The sequence below is a fragment of the Cherax quadricarinatus genome, chromosome 48 (assembly GCF_038502225.1).
Source record: "Cherax quadricarinatus isolate ZL_2023a chromosome 48, ASM3850222v1, whole genome shotgun sequence".
Classification (NCBI taxonomy): Eukaryota; Metazoa; Arthropoda; class Malacostraca; order Decapoda; family Parastacidae; genus Cherax; species Cherax quadricarinatus.
The window spans coordinates 29,339,579-29,351,650 of record NC_091339.1 but is presented as its reverse complement, the minus strand read 5'-3'; the positions used below and the strand labels follow the sequence as shown (position 1 = coordinate 29,351,650).

Genomic DNA, 12,072 nt, shown 5'->3' with positions numbered 1-12,072 from the left:
GTTGAAGACTCAGACGAGTCAAAGGGAAGTTAGGAAGTATTTCTTCAGTCAGAGTTGTCAGGCAGTGGAATAGCCTAGAAAGTGACGTAGTGGAGGCAGGAACCATACATAGTTTTAAGACAAGGTTTGATGAAGCTCATGGAGCAGGGAGAGAGAGGACCCAGTAGCAACCGGTGAAGAGGCGGGGCCAGGAGCTAAGAATCGACCCCTGCAACCACAAATAGGTGAGTACACACACACACACACACACACACACACACACAAGTACGCATAAACACACACATACGTAGCAATCAGTGAAAAGGCGGGTTCCAGGAGCTATGAATCGACCCCTGCAACCACAAATAGGAGAGAACAAATAGGTGATTGCATAGCGTGACGTCAACAAGGTTCTCAAGTCAGTGACTGGGAGGTTCATTTTATCTTAGACATCCAGGGGTTGGACAAAATAATGGAAATATCTTGAAATTTTAAACAAATTTATTTTAATATGGTGTAGGACCACGTTTGGTAGTAATTACTGTTTGAATTCTACGAGGAATTGATTCATACAATGTTTGAATAGATTCCAGGGGTATTTTTGTCCATTCTTCAGCTAAAACAGTCTCCAGTTCCTTAAGTGGTGATGGTGGAGGGTATCGACTTCTCACTTGTTTTTCTAAAATGCACCAAAAATTTTCAATTATATTAAGATCTGGGGATTGGGGTGGCCAGATAAGATGCTCAACCTCACTAGAATGTTCCTTTTAGCTGCGTGAATCAGTGCATTATCGTCCTGGAAGATTGCATTCCCTTCTGGAAACAGTGTTGCAACCATAGGATGAAGTTGATCTGCTAAAATGTTTAAATAATCTTGACTTTTAATTCTGCCATGAAGGGCAACCATTGGGCCTGCAGATTTCCAAGATATAGCACCCCAGATCATCACAGAACCACCTCCGTGTTTAACAGTTGGAAGAAGACAGTCGGGATCATATGCTTTTTTTGGCTGTATACTCGGCCTGAGGTTGGAAATAAGGTGAAAGATGACTCGTCGGAGAAAATGACATTCTTCCACTGGTCTAAGGACCATTGTTGATTTTTACACCACTTTACACGCTTTTCAACATTGGTTTTTGAAAGTAAGGATTTCCTAATTGCAGCCCTCCTATAAAATCCAGCTTTATGAAGTTCCCTTCTTACAGTTTTTGTGGAAACTGGGTTATGGAGGTGTTCATTAAGCTCTGCTGCAATTTTGGGTGCTGTAGTCTTATGATCCTTTCTAACAATCCGTGAAAGAGTTCGACGATCCGTATCTGACAGCTTTCGCTTCCTTCCAGAGTTTTTGATGAAGAGGTTTTCCCCTCCTTCGCAAAGGCTTCACCTTCGAGACAGTACCTCTTGATACACCAAAAAGTCCAGCTGTTTTCGTTACGCTACAACCACCCATACGAGTACCAACAATTCGACTTCTTTCAAAGTCTGACAGATCTGTCATTTTAGGGATTTTAGTTAATTTCTCATAATAAATCTGTAATAAAATAACATTTTTAGCAAAAAGGAATAAGCAAAACTAATAATAAATCATAAAAATAGCAAAATTTCATGATTTTATACGTTACAAAATTATTATGATAAGATGCTAGGCGTTTCCATTATAGTTTTTATCAGTTACGAACTAATGTATTCCACCTTACTTCCCACCCAACAGTTAAATCAAGTTATGGAGGTCTTCAGATAGATTGCTTTTATGTACAGTATTATGTAGATTTTATCAACCTTAGGTTTGCTTGCTGTTAGTTTTTGATGCCAAAAAAATGCATATTTTCAGATCCTATATTTCTTTACAAACTTTCAAATATTACTTTAATATGATTATTTTTGTGACTTTAATAGTACCCATTAATTATTTTATATTTACCTTATTTTCGGAGATATAAACAATACCAGAAACAGGTAGTGAGCCTTATATAAACATTGTTACATTATTTCATCAAGATTTTTGCCTCCAAGAAGAAGACTAACGTTTATTAAAGTTAGTCATAGATGCAGAAGTAAAATAAATACTTAAGTGCGTATATTTCCCTAAAAAGGTATATTATCCAGCAGTCTTTAAAATGTACCTAAAGAAATATATTTAATGCCTTTGTGGATAATTGTGTACATTTTCCGAAATTATAGTGTATAATTTTTAACGTAATTTTTAATGTAAATATCTGTGCTTGCGCGAGGAAGAAGACTGACGCTGAGTTGAAATTAAGTGTGGGAAGTCTGGTCGGAAAATTGTACCAGGATCTAGGCGTTTCCAGAGGCCTACTGTGAAATATCGGTCTCACTTCATAATAATAAGTTGTGTAACTGCCCCCTGTGTAGAATATGGGATTAGAAATTAACAAAGCTACCATAATAGGGTGGTGAGAATAGAAAATTGCGAGACGCCACCGAGGGTTCGCCATGTTGAGAGTGATCGCAGGTTAATTTGGTGTGAATCATTGGCTTTCGGAGATTTAACGGGGCTCAGATCTCCCAAATAGGAGCAAGGCAAATCGGAATTGTTTCCCTGCTGAAGTGGAACGTCAACAACGTGGTAGGACCTCAAGAATTGTGTGAATGGAGGAGATAAAGTATGCAGTCTTAATACCCACAACTAAGTACCATGTCTGTTACGTAGATGCTGGTTGGCCAGCATAGTTTTCTGTATGATAGGCAGATTGTGGGTGTTACAGCAGCACTCAGTGACCTCCAGAGAAAGTTTGGTAAGTGGTAACTTAAAGTTCTGTAATATGTTAAATGTATGATACCCTCCCTTTCCTTCTAAAAGTCAGTCATTAATGTATATAGTCCACCTTTTCGATAAAAATTTACCAAAACTACTGGTTCCTAAATTTAATGGTTAATATTTTAGGTCCATGGTTGTATGGATGTAGAGGATTGCGAGTGTCGGAGGGGAGACTCAAGAGACCTATAATCTCTAAAATTTCCACATACCTCAGAGGTGCAACGAAATATAAGAAGTTTAACTCCGTTGCCTTCTAATTAAATTACTTGTATGAGCACAAGTGAGATTCATATAGGTAATTTATTTCTCACAGTCTTGTTTGAAAATAAAATGGTTATAAATTATCACACGATAAAGATGCAATTTTATTTTAGCCAAGGAGCAGCTTTTTTTTGTGACTAATCAGGTAATAGTTTGTTTATGTGTATCTGGGTCATCCGGTGAAGGTACTTACTTGCTCTGCCAGTACATGTAGTGAATTATGAGAGGTTTCGTTTCTATATTGTCTCGAATTATTCATAAACTTTCTGACATGAGGCTCTATAATTTATACCTAAGAGCCCAGTGGGACACTGGGAAAGTTTTATTTGATTGATTTATTTGTAGACAAATGGTTCAGAGAACCGACAAGTTGATAAATTAGACATGTGCAACACTTGGGTATCTTTATTGAGGAAATGCTTCGTCACTATCTTCATCAGTCCAATACAAAAAGAATGGTAAAGATCAGGAGTTCGGGGTAATCAGTTCCTCAGACTTAGAGTCGATGTATATGAGTTTAATTCATTGAATTTTTATAATTCAGAAAATTATAAAAATGAAAGATATTCCCCTTATATGCCGAGAGATATGCTAGGTTCATATTGAGGCAGGCATCCTGTGGGATGGGGTGGAGGGAGAAGAGTGTCACCCTTCTCAAAAAAGAGGTCCCTACTCCTATGTCTAAACTACTCAGTTCCACTGCGTTATGTGATATGTCAAAACTATGCCATACATAGTAACTAAATATCCTCAACTTCTTTTGCAACAGTCATATAATATAAATAATATATATATATATATATATATATATATATATATATATATATATATATATATATATATATATATATATATTTCTTTTTTTTTTTTTTCAACAAGTCGGCCGTCTCCCACCGAGGCAGGGTGACCCAAAAAAGAAAGAATCCCCGAAAAGAAAATACTTTCATCATCATTCAACACTCACCACACTCACACATTATCACTGATTTGCGAAGGTGCTCAGAATACAACAGTTTAGAAGCATATACGTATAAAGATACACAACATATCCCTCCAAACTGCCAATATCTATATATATATATATATATTATTATATTATATCCAAATGTATTCCTGTTAATTCTTTGGGGGCCTGGTTCCTAGGCCTTGTATCCATATGTTCTTGGACATCCGTCCACTCGTGGCGATACGTTTCCTTTAATAAGTGTCTTGAACTGTACACAAGAGTCCTTTTTCACAAAGTAAATGGTTAAGGTGTCCTAGTGTTATGGAGGATCTTGGAAAAGGTGTTCTCCAGTAAATGAGTTATCACATTAACGTGTACTCGTGTGTACTCTCCTGAATGAGTACTCTTAAGTTCATGTGACATGAGTGTGTTCACTTTAAAGAGCACTTGAGTAAGTACTCACACGAGTACTCGTGTGAATAAACGTTCACGTGAATAAATATTCATATTATAGCATACTTATATAAATGAATACTCGTGAATGATCACGTGAAGGAATATTCAAATATACATATTGTATACTCACAAACAATACTCACCTGAACTATTATTATACTGGACTTGCGTCCACTCAGCCTCAAGTGAGAGCTCAGTCGTATAAAAACTTATTTAAATAATTTAACTTAAAATTTAATGTATCAAGCATTTTATGTTTATGTAAATGAAGCTAAAAAATATTCTCGTTTTTGTATTACCCAATTATCCATGAATTCCTAGCAATGGTGCTCAAGAATGTCGTTCACCAGCTCACAAACAACCTCTCTATTTGCAGTATTGTTGTGGGTGCTAGTCTCTGGCTATACTGTCAAGAGGATGGTCTTGCTCTCTCACTTCGTCACTACCTCGTATACAACTGAATGTTTATTACTCTTTTTGATATTCTTTGACAGATTTATAGTTCTCGGTCTACCGTAAGAATGCATATGTACATCCATTACTGTTCGTAACATGCACAATCTGTTATGAAAATGGTTTCCGTCTCCCTCTGCTCTCCGTATCTGATTTTTTTTCAGTGACGTTTTCTTTTCGTATTTCCCCAGTTTCTTTGTACTTTGCCATAATTGTTTTTAACTGATAGGATACTGATAAACTTCGCTCCAAATTATTTTTTTTTCTTGCCTCAGTTTGTGTGTTTAATCAAATTTTCTATTCTTCTGGTCCTCTTTACATTATTGAAGCTGGCACCAAATCCTGTCATTCCTGGAGTGGAACCACAGTCGATGGCCTCCACTCCAAACCAACAGATACAGATACTAATGCCGGAAAAAAAAAATCCCCTTCCCCCAGTACCAACAATACCACCAGTCCGATAACATTCTTCTTTGCAAATATACAGGGTCTAAAGACAGCAACAAACAACAAAATACCTTTCATCCGTGGACTGCTTGCAGAGGCAAAGGCAATGTTCGCGGCTTTCACTGAGACCCACATAAAGGATCACTTGGACAACGAAATATGGATCCCAGGTTACAACCTATACAGATGTGACAGAGTGAACAGGCAAAAGGGGGGGGGGTTGGCCTGTACATTGCAGAGTCACTTGCTTGCACAGAACTGCTTAATGCCTCAAATGATGTAGTGGAAGTTTTAGCAGTAAAGGTCGAGAACCAAAACCTAGTCATTGTGGTAGTCTACAAGCCTCCGGATGCAACATCCCAGCAATTCCAGGAACAGCTGTTAAAAATTGACCACTGTCTGGAAAATCTTCCAGCTCCTGCACCCAACATCTTGCTCCTGGGGAATTTCAACTTAAGGCACCTAAAATGGAGGAATATAGCAAATAATATTGTTGCAGTAATAACACCAGGAGGCAGCTCTGATGAAAACTCTCACTCACATGAGCTTTTAAATCTCTGCACAAAATTCAATTTAAACCAGCAAATAATAGAGCCTACTAGACTGGAGAATACACTAGACCTCATCTTCACTAACAATGATCTGATAAGAAATGTCACCATATCAAAAACAATATACTCAGATCACAACATAATTGAGGTTCAGGCATGTATGCGTGGAGCCCCAGACCGACAATGAGACTAGTCACGAGGGAGCATTCACCAAATTCAACTTCAATAACAAAAACGTAAAGTGGGACCAAGTAAACCAAGTCCTAACCGATATAAGCTGGTTAGATATACTAAGCAACACAGACCCCAACTTATGCCTAGAACAGATTAACTCGGTGGCACTCGATGTATGCACAAGGCTTATTCCTTTAAGAAAAAGGAGGAGATGTAAAATAGAAAGAGACAGGCGCTCCCTTTACAGGCGACGGAAAAGAATAACAGAGCGGCTAAAAGAGGTCAATATATCTGAAATGCGTAGGGAGACACTGGTCAGAGAAATAGCAAGCATCGAACTTAAGCTAAAAGAATCCTTTAGGAGTCAGGAATCGCGGGAAGAACTAAAAGCCTTAAATGAAATCGAAAGAAACCCAAAGTATTTCTTCTCCTATGCCAAATCAAAATCGAGAACAACGTCCAGTATTGGGCTCCTACTTAAACAAGATGGGTCCTACACAGATGACAGCAAGGAAACGAGAGCGAAACACCAACGTCAAAGACCTGGGAGTGATCATGTCGGAGGATCTCACCTTCAAGGACCATAACATTGTATCAATCGCATCTGCTAGAAAAATGACAGGATGGATAATGAGAACCTTCAAAACTAGGGAGGCCAAGCCCATGATGACACTCTTCAGGTCACTTGTTCTATCTAGGCTGGAATATTGCTGCACACTAACAGCACCTTTCAAGGCAGGTGAAATTGCCGACCTAGAAAATGTACAGAGAACTTTCACGGCGCGCATAACGGAGATAAAACACCTCAATTACTGGGAGCGCTTGAGGTTCCTAAACCTGTATTCCCTGGAACGCAGGAGGGAGAGATACATGATTATATACACCTGGAAAATCCTAGAGGGACTAGTACCGAACTTGCACACGAAAATCACTCCCTACGAAAGCAAAAGACTTGGCAGACGAAGCACCATCCCCCCAATGAAAAGCAGGGGCGTCACTAGCACGTTAAGAGACCATACAATAAGTGTCAGGGGCCCGAGACTGTTCAACTGCCTCCCAGCACACATAAGGGGGATTACCAACAGACCCCTGGCAGTCTTCAAGCTGGCACTGGACAAGCACCTAAAGTCAGTTCCTGATCAGCCGGGCTGTGGCTCGTACGTTGATTTCCGTGCAGCCAGCAGCAACAGCCTGGTTGATCAGGCTCTGATCCACCAGGAGGCCTGGTCACAGACCGGGCCGCGGGGGCGTTGACCCCCGGAATTCTCTCCAGGTAAACTCCAGGTAAACTCTTTCCGTACTTTGCAGCTCCAACGCTCACCCAATCATACCTAATCATGTATCTGTCCATCTCACTTCTTAAGCTAACAAATGTATCTACGTTAATGACACCATTCGATAATGTTATGCTGAAAATGATGATTAAGACATAAGCAACAATTGGGTAGCTATTGTTGAAAAGTTTCGCCTAAACAGTAGGCTTCTTCAGTCACATAGAGGTAGCAGGTATAGTAGTGAAATGATGATGTAATCAGTACATCAACCTTGGAGAAATAGTATTTAAGGTGGCCAGTCACTCAGCTTAGAGAAGAGTTCAGCTCCATAGTCTGCAACGATGTGAAGCTAAAACATAAGAATGGAGTCTTAAATACCATAGAAGGCGAGGTGAAGATCACGAAGACGTTGCAGGAGACGGGATTCACTAGTATCAGTAAGAAGGCAGGTCCCTCTGGAATCTAAAACTTCTCAAATCCTAACTAGCAGTTACGCCAATCTGTTCCATTTACAACACTACTGAAAAAGCAGTGCTATTTTTCGGGTATGTGGAGGACTACAGCCATTCCTTAATAAGGATATTGTCTTCCGTGGAGGTTTCTCTCTCCCAGAACAATATCAATTGCTCTAATCTCGACACTCTTCTCTAAGCTGGGTCGTCTTTTTGTGGGTGAGAAATTTCGTGGGTCTTACATAGACGACTATTGTGTGAAGTACATTCCATCTACCAGCAGTTCTGCCTTTAATTTAAATGGATGGAATGCTTGTGCGTCAAAATTTAATTGCAATTTGACCCTAACGGGTTAGACGCTTTCCGATGAGCAAGATATGTGCAATACTTTATGTTATTGTAGAAAAGTTTCGCCTGCTTAGCAGCCTTCTTTAAGTCTGATGCAGGAATTATAACGCTAGAAGCAGTAGAAGTGGGGAGGTAATTTTGAGGTGATCAGTCCCTCAACCTTGAAAGACGGTCAGTCCCTTAGTTTTCCCGTGAATAAAATAATCTACTCTTTAAGACAAGTTTCTTCGCCTCCATTGGTTTAGTCTATTTTGTGAATTTAAGAAGCCTCGCCTTCCACGCCCTTGACATTACTGGTGCTTCTCACCACTTCCAAGCTGGTAACTCATGAGAAATATTTACAGTCAATATAGCATAGATAAAAGTACGAGGAATTTTTGAAACTTACAACAGTGATGGTACAACACTATAGCAGAAAGAAACAGACACAGACAGACAGACTGAACCAGAAAGACAGACAACAGCAGAGACAGCGACAGACAGCATACCACATCTTTCAGGAAGGGTCAAAACTACACTTACAGTTGTTTAAGACTTAACAGTTACACCATTTTAACATTTCTTCATGCGCTTTGTTAGTGGTGAAGATCAGTAATTATTGTCACATTCAATACTTAATTAAATTCAGCGTCATAAGAGATCTGTCAGCTTCTACAGAACAATTAGCGATGTTTAAAATTATTCTCCAATCCATGTTTTAACAGTCAAGTGATAATATATTCCGGATGCCAATAAGTTATATTATGTAGAAATTAAATAGTGATGAGTCAGGAATGTAGTAATAATTGTGAGGAAGCGCTAAATGAGTAAGAGTTATACATCGCATGGGGAACCGGGATAATCAAAATTGACGCAAAAATAGAATGTGCAGCTCATATCTTGGATCAAGAGCTCTGCGCTATCACTAAGATATCCCCTTGACTGTGGAATCAGAACATAAACTCCAATAGTTCCATTGTTTTGACTGTAACCTGGACAACCTTATTAATCATTAAAGTTATGCGCACAGGTCTAGTACTAACCTCTGGCACCTGTCTGGAGGGAGAGGCTGGCACCACACAGAGCGAGCAGCAGGTAGTAGTGCCACCACAGAGCGAGCAGCAGGCAGTAGTGCCACCACACACCACTACTTGACAACTGAGGTCCACCACACAACACTAACGTGGGTTTTCGGGTGATCTGGCTTCTTCCTGCGCATGCGTGAGCAATGAAACTACCAAGCTTCTGCTACATACACACACACGGGATATATGCACCAGGAGGTATATATCTCAGTGTATATATGACGTACATATATCCCTAATTTAATTTAATTAAGTATTCTTGACTGGTGGTGAACAGATGACATGTAACTTTAATGACCCTTATTTAGTCGAAAGGGTTTAAATTTCATTAGCCAGCAAGCCAATCAGAGACGGAGTACAGGCTCGGGGGTCAAGGCTACAAACCTGACTCAAGAAGGACCTTGGAGTGAGCATCATACCGAGCATATCCCCTGAGGCGCACATCAACCGAATAACTACGGTATCAAATGCGCGTCTGACAAATTTAAGAACAGCGTTTTGACATTTATGTAAGGAGTCATTCACGACACTGTACAACGTGTACGTCAGAGCAATATTGGAGTACCCAGCACCAGTATGGAACCCACACCTGGTCAAACACATCAAAAAATTGGAGAAAATGCAGAGGTTTGTAACAAGACTAGTTCTGGAGCTAAGGGGGTATGTCCTACCAGCGGTTAATGGAGCTCAACCTAATGACACTGGAGGACAGGAAGACTGGGGGTAGGAGATATGATAACGACGTATAAAATATTTAGAGGAATTGACAAGACGAAGAAGGATAGAATGTTTCAGACGGAAAGCGGGAACAAGAGGGCACAACTACAAGTTGAAAACTCAGATGAGCAAGAGGAATGTTAAGAAACATTTCTTCAAGAAGTGAAACAATCTGGAGAATGAAGTGGAAGAGGCAGCATCCATACATAGCTTTAAGAAGAGGCACGAGAAGGGTCTTGTAGCCGAGGGAGAATGGACTTAGTAGCCACCAGCGAAGAGGCGGGACCAGGAGTTATGAAGCGATCCCTGCAAGCACATATTGGTAAATACTGCAAGCCTGAGAACAGCATTCCGATATCTAAGTAAGGAATCGTTCAAGACACTGTACACCGTGTAAGTCAGGCCCATACTGGAGTATGCAGCACCTGTGTGGAACCCACACTTGATCAAGCACGTCGAGAAATTAGAGAAAGTGCAAAGGTTTGCGACAAGGTTAGTTTCAGAGCTAAAGGGAATGGCCTATGAAGAAAGGTTGAGGGAAATTAGCCTGACGACATTGGAGGACAGGAGGGTTAGGTGAGACATAAAAACGACATATAAAATACTGCGCGGAATAGACAAGGTGGACAGAGACAGAATGTTCAAGAGAGAGGACACAGAAACAAAGGATCACAGTTGGGAGTTGAAGACCCAGATGACTCAAAGGGATATTAGGAAGTATTTCTTCAGTCATAGAGTAGTCAGGAAGTGGAATAGCCTAGCAAGTGAGGTAGTGGAGGCAGGAACCATACATAGCTTTAAGATGAGGTATGATAAAGCTCATGGAGCAGGGAGAGTGAGGACCTAGTAGCACTCAGTGAAGAGGCGGGGCCAGGAGCTGAGTCTCGACCCCTGCAACCACAATTAGGTGAGTACACACACACACATAGATGGGACACAGCAACATTGAAAGTTGAAGACTTAGATGAGCCAGGAAGACTTAGATGAATTAGGAAGTATTTCTTCAACCATAGAGTTGTCAGGAAGTGAAATAATATTGAAAGTGATGTGGTGGTGGCAGGTACCATACATAGCTTCAAGAAGAGGTATGATAAAGGTCATGGATCAGGGAGAGAGTGGACCTAGTGGCGGCTAGTGAAGAGGCGGAGTCAGGAGCTGTGAATCGACCCCTGCAGCTAAATATAGGTGAGTACACACAGCACTGAGTGAGTAACTTTGGTTTGATGAGTTACCAATAAACTCACCTGAGTCACCTCACTGTAACTCACCTGAGTCACCTCACTGTAACTCACCTGAGTCACCTCACTGTAACTCACCTGAGTCACCTCACTGTAACTCACCTGAGTCACCTCACTGTAACTCACCTGAGTCACCTCACTGTAACTCACCTGAGTCACCTCACTGTAACTCACCTGAGTCACCTCACTGTAACTCACCTGAGTCACCTCACTGTAACTCACCTGAGTCACCTCACTGTAACTCACCTGAGTCACCTCACTGTAACTCACCTGAGTCACCTCACTGTAACTCACCTGAGTCACCTCACTGAGTAACTCACCTGAGTCACCTCACTGTAACTCACCTGAGTCACCTCACTGTAACTCACCTGAGTCACCTCACTGTAACTCTGAGTCACCTGTAACTCACCTGAGTCACCTCACTGTAACTCACCTGAGTCACCTCACTGTAACTCACCTGAGTCACCTCACTGTAACTCACCTGAGTCACCTCACTGTAACTCACCTGAGTCACCTCACTGTAACTCACCTGAGTCACCTCACTGTAACTCACCTGAGTCACCTCACTGTAACTCTCACCTGTTTTCACACATTCCCATTAATGGTGGTTTAACACAGGTTTTTATTATGCTGCTCTACATTTTTTTTTTACCTACTGATAGATTACTTTTGTTTTGTTTTATGTTGACGTTGAGGTTTAAAGGAAGAACACCAGATGACGAGAATTTTTCACAATGTGTACGAAGAGGTTTGTATTTTCCAGTTTATATACACCGTTACTATGCATCTCCCGTTGTATATACACCGAGAAGTGCATATCTCCTAGTATACATAAACCGAGAGGTGTATATCTCCTAGTTTACATAAACCGAGAGGTGTATATCTCCTAGTATACATAAACCGAGAGGTGCATATCTCCTAGTATACATAAAC

At 40.5% G+C, this 12,072-nt stretch overlaps 1 protein-coding gene across 1 annotated transcript in view; it reads right to left on the bottom strand.

Moving 5' to 3' along the window:
- Nucleotides 1–9,260, bottom strand: part of Cln3 (CLN3 lysosomal/endosomal transmembrane protein, battenin) — a gene marked incomplete in the record, with an annotated part of 25,224 nt that extends 15,964 nt beyond the window's left edge. The window contains 1 exon segment of the mRNA XM_053787024.2: nt 9,143–9,260.
- Between the last annotated feature and the right edge of the window lie 2,812 nt (nt 9,261–12,072).